Source organism: Myotis daubentonii, chromosome 1, assembly GCF_963259705.1.
Source record: "Myotis daubentonii chromosome 1, mMyoDau2.1, whole genome shotgun sequence".
NCBI classification, from domain to species: domain Eukaryota; kingdom Metazoa; phylum Chordata; class Mammalia; order Chiroptera; family Vespertilionidae; genus Myotis; species Myotis daubentonii.
Genome location: NC_081840.1, coordinates 49422020 through 49447044, shown reverse-complemented (window position 1 = coordinate 49447044; position 25025 = coordinate 49422020). Strand labels below are relative to the sequence as shown.

At 42.8% G+C, this 25025-nt stretch overlaps 1 protein-coding gene and 1 pseudogene across 1 annotated transcript in view; one reads left to right on the top strand and one right to left on the bottom strand.

Annotated features, from left to right (window-relative positions):
• The window catches only part of RORA (RAR related orphan receptor A), a 734689-nt gene that overhangs the window by 456741 nt on the left and 252923 nt on the right, over window positions 1-25025 (bottom strand). The window lies entirely within an intron of this gene.
• On the top strand, window positions 15363-19996 carry LOC132227813 (ferritin light chain-like; annotated as a pseudogene).

The window sequence follows — 25025 nt, the reverse complement described above, 5'->3', positions numbered from 1 at the left end:
TCCCCCCTTTCTAACTGCTGGAGAAGTAAGAGATTAGGGCAGATGGGTGAAAACATTTTTTATACTTCAGCATTTGCTGTCAGAGACAAGTATAAGAATGTTTTCAGACAGTGTCTTCGGCAGCATGGAAATTCCAGAACCCATCTTCAACTTTAATCACCTGGTCCCTGAAGGATCACACAAATCAAAGAGTAGCCCCTCGACACGGCACCTCAAGTTCTATTTGAGGCCCGGTTCCTCACTCCTGCACTTTCTCCTAGCTATTTCTGAGCTATCTTCTGTGCACACGTCCACTGGCTCTAACACCATGAAATGAACACTTGGCAGCCTTAAAACGCCCACCTGCCCAAACATGAATATTGATATTCACTGATATTCACAGCTCCCATGAGCCTGTACAGTAACACTCACTACACAGTTTATTTTGGTGGCATGATCCTGTCTGAACAGACTCACAGTCAAACTGGTAACATAGGAGACTTGCTGAGAAGAACTGGTGGCAAGAGATAAAGCCCCCTCCCCAAATGGTAGAAAATAGGTATGATGAGCTCAAAGGAAATTAGACGGTTACAGGATGGTGAAGACGATGTGGAGGTGATGCCCTTTGTGGTCATAAAAAGTAGAAATGGTTTTAAAAGGTGGGGGAGAGAATTCCTGGTATGAGTAAATGCATCTAACAACTGTCATGCTTTCCACTCCCTCCCATGACACCAGCAACCAGTGATGTCACTGTAAATGCACCATTTCATTTAATTCTCACACTTGGGAAGCAGGCTTGACCATCTTCATACACTCTCAGCAGAAACTGAAGCCTTCAGAAGGTAAATGACTTGCCTCCAAACTGAACAGCCAGTAGAGGAGGCCAGCTCTGATTCTATAGTCTGAGCCCTTAATGCCCTAAGCATTGAAAGTTAGCAGCTAGGATATGCTTGTCTCATATAGGTGGTGTGGTCCAGGAGGCCACTGCTTCAGAACATGGGCAAGGGGCATGGGTCCTAAGGACTGCCCACTGTGTAGAATGGCACTGATAAGGAATGGTTAAGGTGGGCAGTGGGAGCAAATGATTGAAAACGGGCAACTTTGGAAGGAACCTGAAGAGATTTATATTAATTTCTCTAGAGCAATGGACCGTTTCCAAGTGGTGCTGGAAAGAATGCTGGGATACTCTGGTTTTGGATGCCTGGCCTCTTGAGGAAGAGGCTGTCCTTATTTGGGAGGTTTTTCTCCCATTCCTCTGCTCTCTGCTCAGCTCACTCTGCTATGGTGCCTTCCTCAGCTTCACCCAAAGCCCTTTCTGAGCATCCTGATGAAAGAGGTCTGAGAAATGCTACAAAACTCAGCAGGAATGGCCCAGGCACCTCTCTTAGCACATTCCAGAGGGTCTGGTGGGCAGGTGTGGATTTCAGTGATGGTTGGCATGAAGAGACTCGGGTACTGTGTGCCCCCATTATGGGAACGGGGAGTCCTTGATGGGGCTCTCCTGCTGGGATACTCAATGGGAGGTTTGTCAGCGAGTAGTTTAAAGTCAAAGCTTTATATCAAGTTCTTCCTCACTCCTAATTTAAGAGACTGGGAAGACAAGAAAAGCAAGGTAGATTTAGTACCTGTTATTTGCCAGCAATACCCTCCCATCATTTTGTATTCCCACTCACACAAACTTCTCAGGGCCCAATGAGATAGAAACTATTGGAAACCACAGCCCAGAATTAGTAACTTGTCCTGGTCACACAGCTAGTAAGTGGTACAGTCTGGTTTCAAAGAGACTCCCACCCATGCATGGCTCTTGTACTCTACTGAAGCCTTTCTGGGGTCTATATGGATTGCTTTGAGCAACCATATAAATATGGTTTGAATATGCCTACCTGATGAGCTGTGGCTTCTTAGCTGAGGAGGACCAGCCAACTTCTCCATGAAGTGGGGATCCCAGCTTGAGTCTAACTGGTACCCACCTTATAGGATTCAGGTTTGGCTGGTGGGAGGTGGGGTAGGGGAGAGTGTCTGATTGCAGAAAGCTCTGAGAGCTTCCTGTGAAAGCCCCCAACCTATGGGAATAAGCCTTAAGAGCCACAGTATTAAGGACCAAGGCCAGGGGCAGAGAGGAGACAGTCTTTCTGAGCTTCCATTCAGTCCCATTTCCGGTGACCTCATGCCTAAGCCTGGAGTCCAGAAGCTAGAATAGCAGAACTAGTGAATACTCCTGGGGCCTGGGAGTGTAGGGAAGGCAATGCTGCCTTGTGGCAAATGGAGGTAAGTACAGCAGCAGGAGTTGGGGCACAGACACAGAATGCAGTGGCCTGAGCAGTGTGCCAGGCAAGCTTCCACGTGGACCCAGAGAAGTGAGGGGAGAACTTATTGCAGAACAGGCACTGCATCCCCCGTGGCAAAGAGCATTGCAGATGCTGGCATGGGAAAGCAGAAAAGTGGTGGCTGCTCAGGTGACTCAGGTGGCTTCAGAAGCACACCTGAGTCATCCTTCTGGGAAAACAGTTACAAAGGGCAGTGGGTAGGGAGAGGTCGTATTGGAGACTCTAGCGAAACATAAGTTGGACTGAATAATGCCACATTACTTATGCCATCTAGACCAAAGAGAAACCTTCTCTTCCTCTCTTTCTCCCTGTAACAGACATTTATTGAGTGCCCGCTATGAACCAGGCATAGACTAGTTTCTAGGGATATTGAGAAAACTATAGGGGGATCCCTGTCAGTGTTTTCCATGGGGGTTGAGGGAGACAGAAGTAATTATCAATTATAAGACAGAAGAGTAAGTGGTGATGAGGACCCTTTGGTCATCTTAGTACCCATTACTCTCCAGAGTTGATGCAACTCCTCTCATCTGAGGCAAGTCTTTCTGGTGACCAGTGGGCAGGAGGTTAAAGACATGGAGGAACAGGAGCTGTGTTATGGGGTGAGGGACAATGGCCTTTTCAACTAATGCTAATGACAGCCAGACCCTTTCACTAGGATATCATAGAGCCATCCATGAAGGCAGCTTTCTGGACCAGCAGGACTGGTGTGGGGACCTCATGTATCCCAGCATTTTTCATGGCTCTTGAGCACCAGTGAAGAGCCATGTCATGCCACGTGTCTGCAGTGCATGAACTCACGGCATCCAGCTTCTGCCCCTTTCTTCCTCCCCAGCTTAAGTCATCAACATCATGTTGTAGACATAGATCATCCTCATAATAGAACATTCATGGCAAACCATCACACTCCTCTCAGCACTCTGGCTTCTCTCACCACCTATATGTGTCATGATGCCCCGAAGGCCATCTGTGGTCGGGGCACAAAACCAAATGCAGTTAGTGCTGATCTCTGCACCCCAGTATTAAGGAAATGTCTACATGTATAATTAATTACAAGGGACAGAGCGTCTTACATTGGATGAACTTAATATAGCTGAGTGAAAGAAGGATCGAGCCCCCACATGCAGCCATTTTGCTTCTATATACAACAAGACAATTCAGTAAACTTGACATCAAGGGGAATGTGTCCTATGGAGAGGGCAGGAGTGGCTTTCACATTGATGAGGCTTTTAGGATGCAAAGAGAGTTGCATCTTGATTTCTCTGTTTGCAAGCACAATTTGTGATATTTTTTTGGCAAGCATTGGTTTGTTTATCCCCCCAAAACACTAATTATGTCACCCTACATTCCTACTCAAAACCTCAATAATAGTCCATCCTATCTCATACTTGATCCCTCTCCGAATAGGGCAGTCCATTCCCTATCTACATTTTAGCATTGAGTATATTTGTATTAGTTTTGGGGGCTGCTCTGAAAAAGCACCACAGACTGGGTGACTTAACAGAAATGTATTGTCTCACAGTTCTGGAGGCAGAAGTCTGACATTGGGGGGGTCACAGAGTTGGTTCCTTTGGAGAGCTGTGAAGTGAGGATCTGCTATAGCCTCTCTCCTTGGCTTGGAGATGGCCATTTCTCCCTGTGTTTTCACACTGACTTCCTTCTATGTTAACTGTGTCCAAATGTCTTCTTCTTATAAAGACACCAGTCATGTTAGATTAGAGCTCATCCTGATTATTCAATCACCTCTTTAAAGACCCTACATCCAAATAAAGTGTTGTTTTGAGGTACTAGGGATTAATATTTCAGCACTTGCATTGGGGGGGGGGCGGTGGCACACAATTCAGCCCATAACAAGATTCCATAGAGAAGGCTTTCTGATTGGTTTCTGGAATATGAGTCTTTTATCCACAGATAGTTTGCAAATTCCACCAATGTCATTCACTTCTATTTTCACAAAACGTAATGGTTAGTTAACATTTAAAAATTATAAGCTCCACAAAAGAAGGATTGTGCCTGTCTTAATAACCATGGCTTACTCCTAGAACAGTATCTGTCAGGTGGTAGGAATGTATTAAATACTATGTAATGAATGTAATGAATGAATGATCAGAAAGTTACACATCAGGATTACATCCCTCTGACCTTCCAGAGAAACACCTTGTCTTTAGAGAACAATCTGATCTTGGCTTTCACCGAGGGAGGGGACATTTCCACATTCTCCATAAATCTAATACATTCTCCATACGTTGCATTAGTCCTGGGAAGTAAACACATGGCAGCAATCCAGCCAGAAGTCAAACACATTCTTTTGAGTGTGATTGACTGGAATTTTGATTACAGTCAGTCCAGCTCAGCACCAGTTTCCACTAGGTCAAAGCCCATCTGAGCACATAGGATGGAGATTTGTCCTCTAAACTGCCATGGTTTCTTCCAGGCCATCCATTCCATGTCATATCTTGAGAACTCATGCTTCTGTCACTTCAGCAGCATTATCTTGGAAATATCCTAAAGCCATGCATTACACAAAATAATGTTCCATGGCTTCAACTTGGGCCATCCACATACCGTCTACAGGGCATGGATCTGGATTCTAATCAGTAGCAGGACCTGAAGTTAGGAATCTCTCAAGACCCATCATTACTTAAGGTCCTTGCTACTTGAGTAACCATATCCTGAGTAGATCTTTAAAGAATGTAACATATAATTATTGATAATATATGCATATGCATTTATGCATGGACAGATGTAGCTGTGTTTATGTGCATGTGTTTGTAAAAATATGTTTTAATGTAATACATTTTGAGTATCTACTTCATCACCCCACCCCCAAATATTACCAATAAAGAGAGCCAAGGAAACTTGGATTAGCATCAACAGTGTGATGCCATCAAGTGGAGCTAGGAGAGGCAGAGGCAGCTACTGCAGGAAGTGCCTGCACCCTGGCCATGTCTATCACTCTGACATGCTACTCTCTCCCTCTGAAATGACTGATGGGCCTGTAATTTGTTGTTGCTGCTGTTTTGGCACACATTTGCAGAAACAAACTCGTTCATGGTTCCCCTGCTGATAGCCCAACCATCCAAGTACCATAGGAAACAGACTTTGGCATTTTAGCTGCTCACAGACTGGGTCATCCATAAAAGTTTAATTTTCTAAAAATATTCAGCGAGGTGCTTTTCCTGAATGAAGATGGTTTCTGGCTCATCAACGTATTTATGTGAGTAAATAGAAGTGGGATCGGTAAGTCAGGAATCTAATCAGCTATCATCCAGTCCATCTGGTTTAATTAGAGAGTCCAGCCGCTCGTGTGCACCTTTGAGTAAAAGGCAGCAGGACAGGCTCCCCAAAAGGTGGGGGTGCTTCTGAATGTGGTTTCAGATACTGGTCATTTTCCTGGCCTCCACACAGCCCTTTATCAGATTCCCATCACAGAACAACTTGAGACACATCACTGCGTGCCTTTAAGGTCATGCAAATGGAAATCAATGTGGCAGAGGGACTCAACAACACCACCAGTCCTTCAACCCATTTGATATAAGTACCAATTAAATAAGCATGCATTGGTGCCAACTCTATGCCAGGGACTTTGTGAATGAGACCTGGACCTGCTCAGGTAGGGGTGACAAGTGTGTAAGCAGATCATTTCTAAACCCTGAGCTGTACACTAAGATAGTGAGGAAACCTCAGGGAGGGGACCTGGAGAAGGTCTGATCTGGCTCTAGAATAAGTGGGAACGAGCATGGACAGAAGGAAGAGGAGGAAGTTTCTAAACCAGTGGTTCTCAACCTTCCTAATGCCGCGACCCTTTAATACAGTTCCTCATGTTGTGGTGACCCCCAATTTCATTGTTACAAATTGAACATAATTAAAGCATAGTGATTAATCACAAAAAAATATGTAATTATATATGTGTTTTCCGATGGTCTTAGGCGACCCCTGTAAAAGGGTCGTTTGACCCCCAAAGGGGTCGCGACCCACAGGTTGAGAACCGCTGTTCTAACCAATGGTTCCTGAATGTACCCATGAACCCAAATGAGTTGAGGACTGGTTCAAATACAGGTTGCTGGGCCCTACCCTTCTCTGGGGTGGGGTCAGATAAGCTGCATTTCTAACCAGCTTCCCACTGGTTCTAATTTTGCTGTTTCCGGGACCCTATTTGGAGAATAGGCCAGTGGGTTCTCAGCCCAAGCTCACACGGGAATCACCTGGGAATTTCAACAGCTACTGAACCCTGGACCTGCGTATTCCCTAGAGATTCTGCTTTAATAGGTTTGGTCTGTAAACTGGACAGCAGGGATTTTATGTTTGTATTTTAAGGGTTTAAAACTGGCAGAGAAGTTGCAATTACAGTATAAATAACTTTTTTTTTTTTTAATGAAACCATTCCTCTGTAGTGTGTATTTTTTTCCAAACAAGAACATTCTCCTACATAACTAAAATGCAATCATCAAAATCAGGAAATCCACATTGATGCATTATACATAGATACACTGACATATTCAAGTTTTGCCGAATATTAATTCTTTCATAGCAAAAGGTTCTGGTTCAGAATTTCGTGTTGCCTTTAGTTGTCATGTCTCATTAGTCACCTTTATTCTGAAGCCATTTCCTCAGTCTTTCCATAATTTTCATAACTTTGATGCTTTTGAAGATTATAAGCCAGTTATTTGGTAGAAATGTTGCTTAATTTTGGTTTGTCGGATATCTCTTCATGATGAGATCCAGGTTATGTCCCTTAGACGGGGCTGTTGCAGTAGCAACATGGTGCCCTCTTTTATAACTTGTGACATGGCACATGGTTTCTATTTGTCACCTTAATTATGATGCTCAACTTGGTCACTTGATTGTGATGGTGACTGCTGATGTCACTATAAATTCACTCATTTTCCTCTGTAAGTAATCAGTCCTTTGTGGGACAGTGGGACTTTGTGGGACTTTGTGGGACTTTGAAATTACGTAAATATCCCATTTCATGCCAAACTTCCGATGTATCCAGTAGGTAATTTATATCAGCATGAAGCCTGATTTTGTATTTTGCTCAGTAGGTTACGACCTGTTACTATCATTATCTGTTTGAAGCCAGTGGGAGCCGCCATCTGGCTCTGACTCCTGGTTTTGCTAAAGCTGGCCAGGTGATCCTAACGTGCAGACAGGTAGAACACCATTTCCTCAGGGAGAGCAAAGCTCTGCGTTCTGAGGATTGCAGTCCATGAGCAGAAGCCTCAGGGGAAGCAAGGATTTCAGGCTGCTGGTGGGCAGGATCAGGGCGGGAAGAGATTCAACCTTCAGGGCTTCTTTGAGCCCAGACAACCTCATCATCATTATCTCCAACAATGGGGTCCTACCCTTCCATGTCTATACTAGACCATAACCCCACAAACCAAGGAAGTGCTGCCTGCAGTTAGGAACATGGACTTCAGGAAAAGGGGTTTGAGTTTCTGCTCTGACACTCTTCGCTGTGCAATTTCTTATGTACTCAGCTTGTTACTTACTATGGACCCTATGTTTGTGGTCCTTCAAAGTTCATATGTTGAAGCCCTAACACCGAGTGTGGCTGCATTTAGACATGGGGCCTGGCAGGTGGGGCCCTAGAAGACAGGGCTCCTAAAGGAAAAGGCACCCGTGCCTTCCACTCCCCAATCCGCATGTAAGAAGAGGTCATGTGAGCACACAGCAGCATGCCCGCCGTCTACAAGCTAAAATAAGAGGCCTATGAATGAAACCTACTCTGCTGGCACCTTTATCTTGGACTTCCCCGCCTCCAGAGCTCTGAGATGTACATTTCTGTAGTTTAAGTTACAAGTGTATGGCATTTTGTTATGGCAGCCCTAGCCAGCTAAAATGGTGCTTATATGATACAAGTCTGTTTTCTATCTGTCAAATGGATACTCATAGTCCTACCTTATGATGGTCTGGTGAGGTTTAAATGAAAAGACAACATAAAGTACTTACCATGGTACGGTACTAGCTCTTAGTAAATGCTTAATAAGTGTCAGCTACTTCTATTACTCATCCTCGAACACACCCTGTATACTCTCACATCCTTGCCTAATCAGTTCAGTCCCACAAACACTATTTGAGCAAGTCCCTACTGTGTGCCAGGCACTGCACGAGGTCCTGGGGATAGAGAGCTCAACAAGGCCTTGCTTCAAGACCAAAGCCAAGAGTGAAGACACTGCCCACAGCTGGCCAACATTAGAAGCTGTTTCAAAAATCCCATTTTCAGCAAAGGGACTGATTCACAAGAGGAAACATAAATGTGGTCTGGAACCTGTCTCAAGCGCTGGGCTGCTGAGAGAATGAGTAAATCATAGGATTAGATCCAATAACCCTCCATACTCTCCCGTGGTTTTATTATATTCACATGGTAACAAAGTCTTCTCCTAGATTACTAGTAACTGGATGATGTCCTCCAGAGGAGGTCATTTTTTCCCCCTGGACTTTCAAAAAGATACTTTTCTCACTCCCCGGTTTGAGGTACTACATAATGACACTTTAGAGTGAAAGCAAGTTTACAGTAACTAAGGAAAAATGAAAAGGCCTTACTATGCTCCACTGGCATTCAGACGGCAGGTCAGAAGCATTCCCGAGCCTTCTGCAATCATGACTTAACTCAAGAGTCCAACTGACTCATGCTGGAAAAACATGGTTATAACTTCATAACTCCTGCGGGGGTATAGACAGAGGAGTAATTTCTTTAGGACTAAATTAGCATGAGGGGGAGTCTAAATAAGCTGGGTAAGATAAAATCTGGAGAGTCCAAAATTTCACCTTAAGTTCCTATGTAAGCACTGAAAGGAACCTCATTGATTGAGGAACCAGCTTTGGTGTGGATATTTCCACAGAAGGCCCCTTCTCTGATCTTCCTAACACTCCATTTGTAGCTTCCTTACTGCTTTTCCTGATTTCCTTTTGGACTTAGTTTCTGAGTATGTTCCCTGCTAGACAGCAAGTTTCCCAGGGCCTAGCATGAAGCAGGCACACTCTTGTCTCTCCCATTTCTGTGCGCCCCTAACTGGGAGGAGCAGCTAGACACAGCAGAGGACACAGCAGATGTCCAACACATTGTGCCTTCCACTTTTGGCTGGAAATCCCTGCTCTGCATGCTTTTCCTTCATATCTTTGTGATTCTTTTCCTCCTTCCACTTCAATCCTTACATTTTTTTTCTCTCCCCTTTTATCATGCTTGACCTCAGAACTAGCCTTTCTATTTCTAGCCACTAAAGCTCCCTCTTCTTCCTTCCTTAAAGCATTTCTGCAAACTTCTTCAAGCTCTTCTACAAATATGAATGGTGGATTAAAGACCTTGAGGAGGCCTTCACCAAGGAGCCATGTCCTCCTTCCTTGTAGCCAGTAAGAATTTAAAGGAGACAGTATGTTCCTTCGCTTTAAATATAGGACTTGCTCTCACAGAGCTCCTGACACTGCCCCTCCCTCCATAGGGCAGCTTGGGCCAGGGGAGTCAATTGCAAATGAGGCAGGGGGGGGGTGCCTGGAATTTGAAGCTTCCTGGGTGGTACCCTCAAGCCAAAGAGGAGAAGGTGAAGGGCCGAAGAGAAGAGTAGGCAGGGGTCATGCTCTCACACATGCTTCAAACACAGAAGCTTTGCTTGGATCTACCTTACAAAGTGGACATCTCTAAAAGACCCCAACGGAAATAAAAATGGTTCCACTGCTAAAATATTTGTGAGCCACTGGAATAGTGGGAAAATGTAGTACCAGTCCAACTGGTGACAACTTTTTCCTTTCAGGGCAGATTGGCTGTGCTTATTGGAAATAGCCAAAGACCACTTGGAGCCAAGATTGGTGAAATGATATGTGAGCACAAGGACTAATACCACTGGTAGATGAAGCAGGTTGACAAGTACAGAATGAAAGTAGACTACGGTGATGATACAGAAATAGTGGGTGTGTACATAGCTTATGAAGGATTCCCAGGAGAAACCCCGACCAAGCACTGGTGACACTATTGGACTAAATGCATAGACTGACCTCATAAGGTGATGGAGTTGAAGTCTGGAACTCATTCATATGCATGAATCCTCCTGTTGGTTATGAGTAACCCAGTGTGAGTGTGTGTGTGTGTGTGTGTGTGTGTGTGTGTGTGTTTGATTTTGTGTTCAGCTCACGGCTTTAAAAACAAGTCTACAATTTCTCTAGTTAGTGTTTAGAGACAAAATGCCTCACAGTGTTTAGTCTGGATTCAAAAGCTGCTCCAATACTTATTGGCTGTGCAACTCCAGAAAAGCCATTAAATTCAGCTTTCTCATCTGTAAAATGAGAATATTACTTAATTTGTAAGGTTTTTAGGGAGATTTAAATGTGGTAAAATACCATAACCACTCAGCCTAGGGCCTGACACAGAGTAAGTTCTCTTATTATTTGTTGCTGTTGTCATTGTTATTATTATCCTCTGACCTGAGGAGTCTCCAGCATCCCTGAGCAGCATTCACTCAAGAATCCCCATCTCTCTTCAGATAACAGATGAGTTCTTGCTTTAATTGATCAAGAAGCATAAAAGAACAGGCAGCTTTGCCAAACCATTCGTGACTCACGGGAAATCCAGGATTAGAATGAAAAGTGGAGGCAGTTTGGGCAGCTGGGCACTGGGAGGACAAAAATTAAGCCCTGTGTGTCCCACTGAGTGGATACATCAAAAAAAGAGGTTGGGGCAGCCCTGGACGTAATGTGATGGGTGCCCAAATAGGAGGGAACTCTGGAATCACAGGTTCACTGACTGTCAGAGCAAGATCTCTGAGAACCCTCCTTCTGGTCCACACACAGCGAGACCCAGAAAGGTTAAGTTACTTGCCTGGGTGTACACAGCTCCCATCCAGTTTCCGGGGCCACTGACTTTTCCCTGCTACCTGCCCAGTTTTATTAAGAGCTGGCTCTGTCTGCACTTGCAGGGCCTGCGAGGGACAAGCAGGGGTGGCTGGTCAGCCTTAGCTCTGTGCTCTGTAAATGCTCTGATTTTTCAAGTCTGCAGCCTTAAAGTGTAGGCTGCAGTTCTGTCTCAGCTACTAAAAATGTTCACTCTGAACTTAGAAGCACAGTGACCTCTGATAGATGGGCACGGCCCAGCTGGTAACAGTATTCTGCTTACAACAGAAGTAGCCCTCAAGACCCTTGCAGCTAGGCCCTGGGAGGAGGTGACACCCTCAGGGCTGGGCATCGTGAACAAAAATAAAAGTCACCTCAGCTCTGAGGGTCGGAACCACCAGCAGCCCAGTGTCCTGCAATCACACACTCCCTTTTGCCCCTCTGTGCCTGAGAGCTGAGACTGGCCCCCAAATGGCCAGTGACACACTTCGGCATGGAATCTCTATCAGAAATTAGCTGATGGAGAGGCATGTTATGTGGGGCTTTTTTTTTTTTTTTTCTTCCAGAAATCCACACCTAGGTGCAGGACATAGCATTTCAAAGTTACTTTAATTGATTTCATTTAACAAACATGCTGGACCGTGAGCCCTGGGGTAAGTTGCCCAGATAAAGATCCCTCTGGAGAGTCTGTGGATGACTTGGGAGGACCTACGGCCCAGCCTCCACCCTGGTCCCATGGAGACTGCCCAGGTAAGGCAGCATCGAGCCCCATTACTCACCCCTCAATCTTCTAATGAGCTTGGGCTATTTCCTGTCCTTCCAGGCTTTTAGGGCAGGTGTGGGAGGAAGTGCAGAGGCTTCCTCAGCACCTCTGCCAGCACGTGTCAGGCACGTTGTTTCACCTCTGGCTCCTGTCTGCAAAGCGGGAGCATCCCTGCCTCAGTCACCTCACAGCCAGCAGGCAACTGTGCAGAGTGCTGTGCCCTGCTAGTGTGGGATTACCCCCTGGGGGGGTGTAGAAGTGATTCACTCTGTGCTTTACCTTTGTGACTCCTCAATTTTATCAGGACCCTTAAGAGGCAAGTCTTGGGGGAAACATGTTATGGGGTTGTAGCTCCCCAAAGACCTCATTCATTCCACACCCACTGAGCCTTTTCTCTGCCCTGGCTCTGCAAGGGAATGCGTAGTGAGAGACCCAATAAGCCCTACCACCCCCCAGGAGCTTAGACTAGTGGCAGCACTGGGGGACTTCAGTGCCTGAATGTGGTCTCAGCATAGGACAGCCTCAGCTCCCAGCCTAGGGGGGTAGGGCCAGGGCATCATTTTCCTGAGGGATCCCCCGACGCCTGCCCAACCCCATCTCACCCTGGCTAGTTTGAGATTTGTCAGTTTCAGCCAGTGGAGAAGTGGGAGGCAGCTGCCTTGGGCATAGGAAGAGAACAGGGAAAGGCTGGCAGGCCAGGGGAAGGAAAGGCAGTGTTGTCTGGCTGGGCTTGGTGAACAAGTGGGGGAGAATGCAACCGAAAGGTAGGCCAGGGCTGGAAGGCAGAGAGCCCGGGCTCCATGTGTGAGTGAGGGGAGGTGGGAGGGCACACACCCAGACACCAGGATTTCAACAAGGGGATAAGCACCCTGAGGGAGAGTGGAGGGAGGAAGGGGACAGAGCTGGGTGAGTGCAGATGTCCTGTGGCTGCCCTCAGAGGCTGCTGCAGGGGTCTGGGCAGAGAGCAATGAGACCTAAACAATCCCAGTTTCTACAGAGGCATACAGTGCAAAGACAGGCAGACCCTAAACTTCAGGTCTGCAAACCCAGTGCTGGGCTCCTGTGGCTCAGCTGCCTGGCCTGCCAAGTCCTGCCACTCTCACCACCTCTTCCTGGATTTGTCAAGCACAATTTTATAAACAGACCTTTCAGAAGGAGCCCCTCTCCCCTTTGCCACAAGCAGAAGACAGTAAGAAAAGCCGGCCCCAGCACTCACTATGAAGAGCATTGAAATAAACCTGTGGGCTCATATTCTGGACATGTTTGCCTTGAGTGTATGGAATCTGGGCCACTTTTAATGAAACCACCTCCCATGTAGGCTAAGCTGGTCACTCTCACTACTTATCTAGAAAGTTGGGGTAATAATGGATATGTCTGAGGACTTGGGATTAAAAGCATAAATGCATGTAGAATAACTGATACAGTGTCAGGTGGGGCACAGAAAATGTGACTCCTCTAACATAGTTCCCTGATTCTTACATGCCTGACGGTGTCCCCTATTACTCCACAGTTGCCACCAATAAACACAATCCCCCTATTATAAGTTTCAACTGTCAGTTAAGAGTTAGGGTCTGCAATCTGTCAGGCTTTCTGGAGTGGGGACCCATCTTGGGGGTCTTGGATCCCACAACACGCACCCACCTCTTCTTCCCACCCATCAGCAGGGGCTGGCATGGATGCTGAGATGAGCCGGAAAGACTCAGGTAACGACTCCTTCTTTAAAGTACTTTGTGAGCCATTAGCAATTAATCCACATCCCAGCCCAGGAGACTGACAGCAGATTGCCATTTCACTAATGAGATTTCTGAGCAGTGGCTCAGCAGGTTGGCGGCGGGGGGGGTGGGGGGGGGTGGGGTGGGGGGTGGTGCGCAAATGGGAGCTCAATGGTGACAGAAAATACACTAGAACCTCTAGAACCTCAGCTACCTGAGCCTATGGCATAGCACACACCCTTGCAGGACTCAATATCTTGGATCCTCTGGATGACCTCCCAACACTTCTGCAAATTTCTTTTAAGAGTGCCCCCCTCCAACAGCCACAATAAAGCAGAAGCAGAACAAATAGGGAACAATTCCCTCTCTAGGACAGGGGTGTTAAATGGAAACACCTTGGCCAATTCTGAGCCTCAGTTTCCTCATTACTAAAATGAGAAGTCAGATGAAATAATTTCAGTGTCTCAGGTAAACACAGATCATAATAAAGTGTACTGTTGATCGATTCTTTCACAACCTGCCCATTCTGCTTGTGTCTGAACTGCCCGGGCCCGCCAACATCTGCCAACATTTGCCAAATTGATCTGACCACAGGGATGTTCTCTTTCACATACAACAGCTGATAATGGAGAGACAAGGGTTAGCAACGCAGCCCTGGCCAATCCCAGAGCCAGGGGTTTAGATGTAGAACACAAAAGGCAGTGATCATCTCAGAGCAGGCACACTGACACCCTGCCCTTCCTGCCTCCACTGAGGCCCTGGCTGCAGTGAGATGGGATTACGGAGGGCTCCCGACTACCACCTGAAGCAGCAGCACAGTCAGTGCCTTTGAAGCAAGCCTCCTTCCCTCCCACAAGCATTTTTTAAGTATCCAGCCCTGAGTCTGTGCCTGGATGTACATGTCAACTCTGTTTAGGTGGCCATATGCCCTGAGTTGCCCAGGACAGTCTGATTTATGCTTGTTGTGCCAGCATTCCATGTGGTTACTGCCCACTTTCACACTCAAAAGTGTCCCGTTTGGACAATAAACAATGTGGTTACCTAGGCTCTACCAAGTTGTTTTCAAAATTGGTTAGAGGGAAGAAAAAAAATGATAGAACTAGGAATGATTAAATTGTAAGATTACTTTTCCAAGATCACAAAGACTGTTTTTGCCCACAGAAGTTATTATACATTTAGTTTGAGGTATAGGTGGGGAGGAGATAGTAAAGGCAATTTAGTGTTGTAAGATTATATAAGCAAGAATGGTATTCCGAGGCAGTGCCCTCGGCGGACCCGGATCTGTCTCTTGCTTCTACAGTGTTTGAACAGAACAGACCCAGGGATGCCCCTTCGTCCAGCCTCCGGCCACACTCCTGCCTCTTATCCAGTCACCACCTTCAGAACCACCTCCAAGACCAGCCAACACACCATTTTGGGTTTTTTGGGGTTTTTTTTTTTGTTGTTTTTTTTCTACCTTAACTTCTTATTGCCAAACAACCGTGAGCTCATCAGAATTATTCCACCGAGGTGGAGGCTGTGGTCAACCACCTAGCGGCTAGGTGGCAAACTCATTAGTCAACAGAGCCAAATATCAACAGTACAATGATTGAAATTTCTTTTGAGAGCCAAATTTTTTAAACTTAAACTATACAGGTAGGTACATTGTTATTAACTTACTTAGGGTACCCCTAAGGCTTAGGAAGAGCCACACTCAAGGGGCCAAAGAGCCGCATGTGGCTCGCGAGCCGCAGTTTGCCGACCATGGACCCAGCCAACCTGCATCTGCGGGCCTCCCACACCTACCTCTCTCTGGGCTTCTATTTTGACCTTGAAGAGTGGCTCTTGAGGGTGTGGGCCACTTCTTCAGCGAGTTGATGGAGAAGAAGCGGGAAGGCACTGAACATCTCTTAAAGTTGCAAAATCAGCACGGTGGCCGCATTCTCTCCCAGGATGTGCTAAAGCCTCCCCAGATGAGTGGGGCAAAACTCAGGACACCTTGGAAGCCGCCCTGGCCTTGGAGAGGAACCTGAACCAGGCCCTTTTGGAGCTGCAGACCCTGAGTTCTACCCGCACAGACTCTCATCTCTGTGACTGCCTGGAGAACCACTTCATGGGTGAGCAGGTGAAACTTATCAAGAAGATGGGCGACCACCTGACTCACACCTGCAGGCTGCCCACCCCCAGGCTGGGCTGGGCAAGTATCTCCTCAAAAGGCTCATCCTCAAGCACGACTAGGAGCCTGTGGAGCCCAGAGGCCTTTCAGAGGCCCTCTGCAGCCCCCTGCTGTCTGGCTTTTACTGAGCCTCTTACTGAAACTACTGGCCATTCTTTTAACCACCCTGAAGCCTTCTCCCATGCCCTCTTCATTGGACAAAATGAAACAATAAAGCTTTTTGCAGGAAAAAAAAGAAAGAATGGTATTCGATAGCTTCCCCTCTCTCTCTCTCTCTCTCTCTCTCTCTCTCTCTCTCTCTCTCTCTCTCTCTCTCAACAATGTCAGTTTTAGCTCAACAAAGTATCCAGTATCTAACAATAAAACACTGTGTTAAACCAAGTAAATTATGTTTTTTCATACTTTTAAAAATTTATTTTATTTTTTCTTTATTGATTAAGGTATTACATATGTATGCTTATCTCCCCATTGTCCCCCCAACCGCCCCACTCATGCCCTCACCCAACCCCCTGGTGTCTGTGTCCATTGGTTATGCTTATATGCATGCATACAAGTCCTTTGGTTGATCTCTCCCTCTTACCCCCACTCTCCCCTACCTTCCCTCTGAGGTTTGATATTTTTATAAAAACAAAGGCTTTTCCGTTTTTATTAAGATAAACTTATATAACATAAAATTCACTATTTTTACCATTTTAAAGTGCATAATTCTGTAGTTTTCAGTATTTTATAGTTTTCTATGAACATCAAGAGAAATTCCAGGACAAATTTCATGGCCCCCAAAAGAAAATCCATAGCTGTTAGCAGACAGTCCCAATTTCCCTCTGCCTCCGTCCCTGGCAACCACTAATCTACTTTCTGTCTCTATGGTTTTGCCTATTCTGGACATTTGATATAAACAGGATATATAATATGTGACATTTCATGTCTGATTTCTTTTTCTGACATGCAGGTTCATGCATGTTGTAGCATGTAGCAATACTTCATTCCTTTTTATAGCTGAATAATATTTCATTGTATGGATATACTATCTTTGCTTATCCACTCATCAGTTGATGCAGACCATTTTGTTTCTACTTCTTCACTATTATTATTAAAGTTACTATGAATATTCATGCATAAGTTTTTGTGTGAGCATATGTTTTCAATTCTCTTAGGTATATTCCTCTGAGTGAAATAACTGAGTCGAATAACAACTCTACATTTAACTTTTTGAGGTACTCCAACTGGTCTCCACAGAGGTTAGTCATTCTACATTTCCACCAGCAATGTATGAGGGTTCTAATTACTCCATAGCCTCTTCCACAGTTGTTGTTGTTGTTATTATTATTATTATTACTATCAACCAAGTAGGTGTGAAGTGGTATATTATTGTGTTTTTAAATCACATTCATTTAATGAATAATGATATTAAGCATCTTTTGATGTGCCCTTTCATGACCATCTTTCATAGTGGCCATTTGCATATTTCCCTTAGAGAAATATCTATTCCTACACTTTTACCATTTTACTTTTTATTTGTTTCTCTTTTATTGTTGAGTTGTATGAGTTCTGACATATTTTGGATACTAGATCCTTATAATAATTTCTTCTATTCTGTGGGTTGCTTTTCACTTTCCTGCACAAAAGTTTTTAATTTTGATGAAGTCTTATTTATTAATTTTTTTTCTTTTGTTGCCTATGCTTTTGGGATTATATTTAAGAAATGATTAGTTAATCCAAAGTCATACCTTTGTTTCCTTTCTGAGAGTTTTGTAGTTTTATATCTTACATTAAGTCTTTGATTTTTTTTTTTTGATTTTTTTTTGTATAGAGTGTGAGGTAAGGGTCCAACTTCCAGTTATCTGAGAAACAATGTTCAGATTATTCTTTTCTCATTGACTTGTTTTGGCAATCTTGTTGAAAATCAATTGACTAAACACATATGAATTTATTTCTGGATCCTCAATTTTGTTTCATTGGTCTATAGGTCTACCCTTATGCCAGTATCACCCTCATTTAATTACTGTAGTTTTGTAATAAGCTTTGAAATTGGGAAGTGTGAGTCTTCCAACTTTGTTTTTCTTAATGAGAATGTTTTGGTTAAGCAGTGTTTCTTGCATTTCCTTATGAATTTGGAGATCAGCAAAAAACCCAGTAGAAATTGATAGGGATTACTGTAGAGCAATTTGGGGAATATGGCTATCTTAATGATATTGAGTGTTATAATTCATGAACACAGGGCATACTTTATTTAAAAATTTTTGTAGTACTCGATATACAAGAGTTTCACTTTCTTGGTTAAATTTATTTATAAATATATATTATCTTTGATGCAATTGAAAGTAAAATTATGTTCTATATTTCATGTTTCAAATGATTGTTGATAGGTTCCACGCCTTTAAGTGCAACAATGTATAAGGAATCCAATTTTACCATAGGCTAATTTATATAAACAAGATATATAGATCAATGGAATAAAATAGAGAGCCCAGAAATAAACTCATGCCTTTATGGTCAATTAATATTCAACAAAGGAGGAAAGAGCATACAATGTGGTAAAAACAGTCTATTCAATAAGTGGTGCTGAGAAAGTTGGTCAGATATGTGCAAAAAAATGAAATTAGAACACTTTCTTACACTATACACAAGAATAAACAAAGTGGATTCAAGGCTTAAATGTTAGACTCAAAACCATAAAAATCCATATCCTATAACAATATTATTTTCTGATATATCTCCTCAGGCAAGGGAAACAAATGAAAATATAAACTTATGAGACTACACCAAACTAAAAAGTTTTTGCACACCAAAGGAAACTATCAACAAAGGAAGACCACCCACTGAATGGGAGAAGATATTTGCCAATGATACATCTGATAAAGGGTTAATATTCACAATTTATAAAAGAATTATACAACTTAACAACAACAACAACAACAACAAACCTAAACAATTCAATTGAAAAATGGTCAAAAGACCTGCATAGACACTCTCCAAAGAGGACATATAGATGGCCAATAGGCATATAAAAAGATGCTTAATGTCACTAAATCATCAGAGAAATGCAAATTGAAATCACAATAAAATATCACTTCACCCCTGTCAGAATGGCTATCATCAATAATTCAACAAACAACAAGTGTTGGTGAGGATGTGAAGAAAAGGGAATCCTCATGCACTATTGGTAGGAATGCAGACTGGTGCGGCCATTATGGAAAGCACTATAGAGTTACTTCGAAAAATTAAAAATAGAACTGCCGTATGACCCAGTGATTCCTGGGAATATATCCAAAGAAACTTGAAACACTGATTTAAAATAATATATGCACCCCTATTCAATAGCCAAGAAGTGGAAGCAGCCCAAGTGCCCATCAATAGATGAGTGGATAAAAAAGTTGTGGTACATTTATACATGAATACTACTCCACCATAAAAAAGAAGAAAATCTTACTTTTGCGACAGCATGGGTGGACTGGAGAGTATTATGCTAAGTGAAATAAGCCAGTCAGCGAAAGACAAATACCATATGATTTCACTAATATGTGGAATCTAATGAACAATATGAACAACAAAACAGAAACAGACTCATAGATACAGAAAACTGACATCTGTTAGAGGGGTGGGGGTTTGGGAAGCTGTGTGAAAAAGGTGAAGGGATTAAGCCAAAGAAACCCCCACAAAACTCATGGATAGAGACAACAGTATGGTGATTACCAGAGGGAAAGGGAGTGGAGTGAGGTAGAAGAGGGTAAATGGTCACAGAAGGAGACATAAGTTTGAGTGATGAACACACAATACAATACTATACAGGTAATGTATTATAGAATTGTGTGACTGAGACCTTCATAATTTTATTAACCAATATCAACCCAACAAATTCAATAAAAATGTAAAAAAGAGTTAAGTTTCTATGGCATCTTAATCAACATTATAATGAAATGACATTGAATGAAATGAGGTTATTCAAGTACCTGCTGCATAGTAATACAAATCTATTTCGTATGTTGATTTATTATCATGTGACTTTGCTGAATTCATTTATTAACTCTAGTTGTATGTGTATATGAATGTATAATCTTTAAGGTTTAATATATATAAGCTTATGTCATCTGCTCATATAATTTTAATTCCTTCCTTCCCATTTAGAGGCTTTTTACTTTTTTACCTATTTGTCTTGACTAAAATGTCCAGTATTATGTTGACTAGAAGTGGTGAGAGCAGACATCCATTTCTTGTTTCTGATCTTACAGGGGAAGTGTGATGATTCAGTCAGTATGATGTTAGCTATGGATTTTTCATAGATGCCCTTTATCAAGTTAAGAAAATTCTCTTCTATTTCTAGTTTGTTCCATATTTTTATCTTGAAAGAATGTAGATTTAGTCTAACATATTTTCTGTATCTATTGAAATGAACATGTGGGCTCTTTTCTTTTATTCTATTAACACTAGCAGCCCGGTGCATGCATTCGTGCACCAGTGGGGTCCCTCAGCCTGGTCTGCGCCCTCTCGCAATCCAGAACCCCCTCAGGGGATGTCAGACTGCCAGTTTCGGCCAACCTAGTCTGCAGAAACTAGACCAAAACTGGCAGTCCAACATCCCCCGAGGGGTGTAGTAGTGCACAAAGCAGCAGGCGGCCAGGGAGGAGCCCAAGCCTGGGCTGGGCATCACGCTACTCCTGCTCATTCCAGCCCTGCTGCACCTGCTGCTGCCCCTAGGTAGCGAACTCCCGTGGCTGGCGTGTGTCAGTCAGCTGAGCAGTGCTCCTACTGTGGGAGTGCACTGACCTCCAGGGAGCAGCTCCTGCGTTGAGTGTCTGCCCCATGGTGGTCAGTGCACATTATAGTAACTGACTGGTCAAACAGTCATTCAGTTGCTTAGGCTTTTATATATATAGATTATGTATTACACATTGATCAATTTGTTTGTTCAGCCAACCTTGCATTCTTTGGATAAACTCTACTTAGACATGGTGTCCACTTCTTCTAATATGCTATTGGATTTAGTTTTCTAGTATTTTGTTGAGAATTTTTGCTTACATATTCTTTAAGGATATTGATGTATATATTTCTTATATTGTGATGTCTTTGCTTAGCTTTAGAATCAGGGTAATACTAGCCCCATGGAATAACTTAGAATGTGCTCCCTCCTCATAAATGTTTTAAAAACTTTGAGGAGGATTGGTGTTAATTCTTCTTTAAATTATGTCTAGTATAATTCAACAGTAAAGTTATCTGGTCCTGAGTTTTCTTTGTTGAAAGTTTTTTTTTTTATTGTTAACTTAATCTATTTGGTATAAGTCTATTCATATTTTTGTTTCTTCTTCAGTAAGTTTTGGTAGTTTCTGTGTTCCTAAGAATTTGTCCATTTCATCTTTGTTTTCCAGTTTGTTGGTATACACTTGCTCATTATACTCTCTTATAATTTTTTATATTTCTATAAAATTGGTAGTAATGTCTATTGTTTCATTCCTGATTTGAGTCATCTTTTTTCTTGGTCAGCCTTTGTTAAAGTTTGTCAAATTTATTGATCCCTTCAGAGAACTAATTTTTGTTTCTGATTTTTTTCGGTTATTTTCTAGTCTCTATTTCTTTTCTCCCCACCTCAATATTTGTTTTTGCTTCTTTCTTCTTGCTTTGGGATTAGTTTCCTCCTTCTTTTGTAATTAGATAAGGTAGAGATTAGGTTATTGATTTGAAGTTTTTGTTTTGTTTTGTTTTTTAACATAGGTCAGGTGTTCCAGTGACATACTGTCTCAGTTTTTATCTGGGAATATCTTAATTTCTCCTTCATTTTTGAAGGATAATTTTGTCAGATACAAAATTCTTGGTTGACAGTATTTTTTCTGTTAGCTGTATCCTTTGGCTTCCATGGTTTGGAATGAAAAAAAAAAAATCAGTTCTTAATCTTATTGAGAATCCAGTATATAGGACATGGTGCTTCTTTCTAGCTGCTTTCCAAATTCTCTATTGTCGTTGGTTTTCAACAGTTTAATTTTGATGTGTCTTAGTGTGGATTTCTGAGTTTATCTCACTTGACATTCTTTGAGCTTCTCGTATGTTTATGTTGATGTTTCTTATGAAATTGGTGATGTTTCACCAGTTTATTTAAATAATCTTTCGCCCTTTCTCTCTTCATCTTGGTGTAGTTGATGGCCTCTGGTCTCCTAGGCTCTGTTTATTTTTCTTCATTTTTATTTTTCTTCTTGTTCCTTTGACTGAAAAATCTCAATTAACCTATTTGAAGCTTGTTAATTCTTTCTTTGATCTGCTCAAATCCATTGTTGAGTCCCTCTAGTGAATTTTTCTTTCAGTTATTATACTTTTCAAGTCCTGAATTTCTATTTGGTTAATCTAATATGTTTTAAATCATGCCCCCTGGGGAGTGACTTAACATTAAACAAGAGAGAAAGGCATTCCTTTTGAGTGGGCCTTCCAGACAGACCAAATAAAAATTCTTTGTGAATGAGGTCCATGATACTGAGACAGGATAGTAAGAAGCTAAGAAAATTCCTTGGCAAGTGGAAACTGAGACAGATAGCTGAACAAACTAGTTGAGCAATTTACAGCCAGATACAGAAGGTCACCTCCCTAGAGATAACATCTAGGCCTCAGTTGTATTTCAGCTCCAGGCCCAGAAAAGCAGCAAAACCAGGTGTACAACCCTAGGGCCAGCTGCAATGACTAATGACCCCCTGCCTGGTGCTTGCCGGGGTCCAACCCCAGCGGGTCCAGGGGTCCCCAAAGGCGTGGACGGAGTCGGCGAAGAAGGAATGACACGGAGACAGCGTTCAGTTGATCAGCAGCCTAGCCAGGATCTCCAGCCAGGATCTCCAGCCAAGTTCTGGTCTGGATCTCCAGAGAGGTTCTGGTTAGGATCTCCAGCCAGGTTCTGTACAGGTTCTCCAGCCAGGTTGAGTCACCAGGTTCTAGTCAGGCTCTCCTGCCAATCTCAGCAGTCAGGTTCAGTCCAGGATCTTTTGCCATGTTCTCTCCAGCGAAGCTCCTCCATCTCCAGGTCCCGCGTAGGTTCTGTCTTCTGAATTCTGTTCTAAGCTCTGAGTGTTTCTGTCTTGTTACAACTGTATTTATACCAGTTGATTCAATCCTATCAATCTCTATTACAAAGGTTAGGGCGTTTCTTATCTCCATTCCAGGGAGAAAAGATTATGTAGTTTAAGCATGATTGTTCGTAGTTAAAGGGATTAATTACCCGCCTGGCACTTAGTTGAGGGGTTTTATTCCCTCCCTAACTTCAGGGGAAAATCCCTACCTGGGGATTCAACCTTTCTCGGAGAGGTTACTTTGGTTAAAACACAGTGCCAAGAAGGTGAGCAAACATATTAAGAACCGTATGCCATATATGCCAGGTCCCTTGAAACAGCAAGGATGGACCGGCTCCCGGCAGGTGCTGACCAATCAGTGGAGACCACAACCCTAAAAAGGCACAGCTGGAAAAGCTGATGAATATTCTGAGACCTTCCCTAACTTCCAGCCTTTAAAAACCCTCAAAACAAAGGACCTAGCACACACTCTCCTTCCTAGGAACAGGCACACACCTTTTTCTTTCCCCTCTTCTCCCCCCTACAGGCATGCATCTCCTAAACTCTAAGGGACCTCACGAGACTTGCAACTAAGGCAGCAATGGGCAGTGGCAGCTCATCCCGAGCTAATCCCCTGAACCTGTGTCCAAGGCCCCCTTTTCTCTGACTTCTCAGAGAGCCAAAGTAGCCCATCCTAGGCTCTCTCCTGTTGCTTCTTCTATCTCAACTCCATCTTTTGTTTCACTGTCCCCAGCTTTAATAAACATACTTTCAAAATCACCTGCAACCTATACATTACTGGCAGACCCGCTCAGGGCCAGGTCCCCTTTCCTGTAACAATACATGCACTGAGAATGTGGGCTGCTATTTTCATGGCTGCTGTTGATAGGATTAAGGTAAGTTAAGACACCAGTAAGTCTGATCTTCTTAAGAATTGGCTTTTTAAAAAAAGAATAAATGCTCCCCAGGTTACTGTAAGCCTTTGGTTAGATTACAGAGTTTTAAAAATGTGATTCTGATAGTTTTGCCAGATTATTTATTTATTTATTTATTTTTATGGAGAGGTAGACTTTTAGAATTCCTTACTTCACCATTTTCTCTGATGTCACCTATTATTTTGTTTTCTCCCCATCATTAATATGACTTCGTTTGGGTTTCACATGAAGACAGCTACCTTTGTAGTTCTTCTTTTTGACTGGAGAGTGGGGACTGAGGTTTGGGGGGTTTCTGGGGTAGAAGCAGTAATTTTTTTTAGGTTTTCAATATTACATAGCAAAATTGATACTCCACTATATTTTTCTTCCTAAGCACTCCTGTGTCTTGAACACACTGAAGATAATAATAAAAAAATTTTGAGCATATTTTAGCAGAACAAGAACCAAGATGTGGAGAACATGCAAAGTATGGGGTTTCTCATACGTAATTCTTTTCTGATCCACTGTGGAAGAAACACAGCACCCTGATTAATAATAACTCAAGATGCTTATGTTTCCTTAGATTTTTAAAAATTACACTCTCCATAAAAAAACTAGGTTTAAATAATTGAGTATTTTGAATATAATGTTAAAGAGAAGTTGAAGAGTGAGTTCTCAATATATTTTTGTTGATTTTTAAAAGAACAGAAATAATAATTCATTAATATTACCAATAATGCTACTAATTATTTTTAAAAATTAGAATGATCATTACCATTATTATTGTAATCACTACTAATAATTATCTACTATGCATCTTACTGGAGGGAGTGGGGATATGTGAATACAGAAATATGTACCTATGTAATTTCTGTCTACAAGTAATTTACACAACACAAAAAGTAACATATGTAAAAATACCGAGGCACTGCATGTAATAACCAGTGCTACGTGAGGCCAGAGCCAGAGCAGGTCTGCAAGCTCGTTGTTATTGGTGTGAGACAAGATAAGTGCAGAAACTGAGAACAGTGTCTACACACTTAAGGCACTTTGAGAATGGGGCACATCCCCTCTAAAATGAAAAATTTTATCTGTGCAATGTAGTAACAATAAACCTGGGCTTGTATTTTACATGTCTTTTTTTTTCTTATTTCATTTTTCAAATATTTCATTGTTCTCTTTTAACAAAGGTATTAGTCTGCAATAATTTGGAGAGAGGAGAAACCAGTCCAGTACTGAGACAGTTTGAGAAATGCTAGCTTAGACAAGTTATGCTACTTGGTTTGGGAAATATGTTTGGGTGACAGTTACTATCTGGATTTTGAGGAACAGAGAG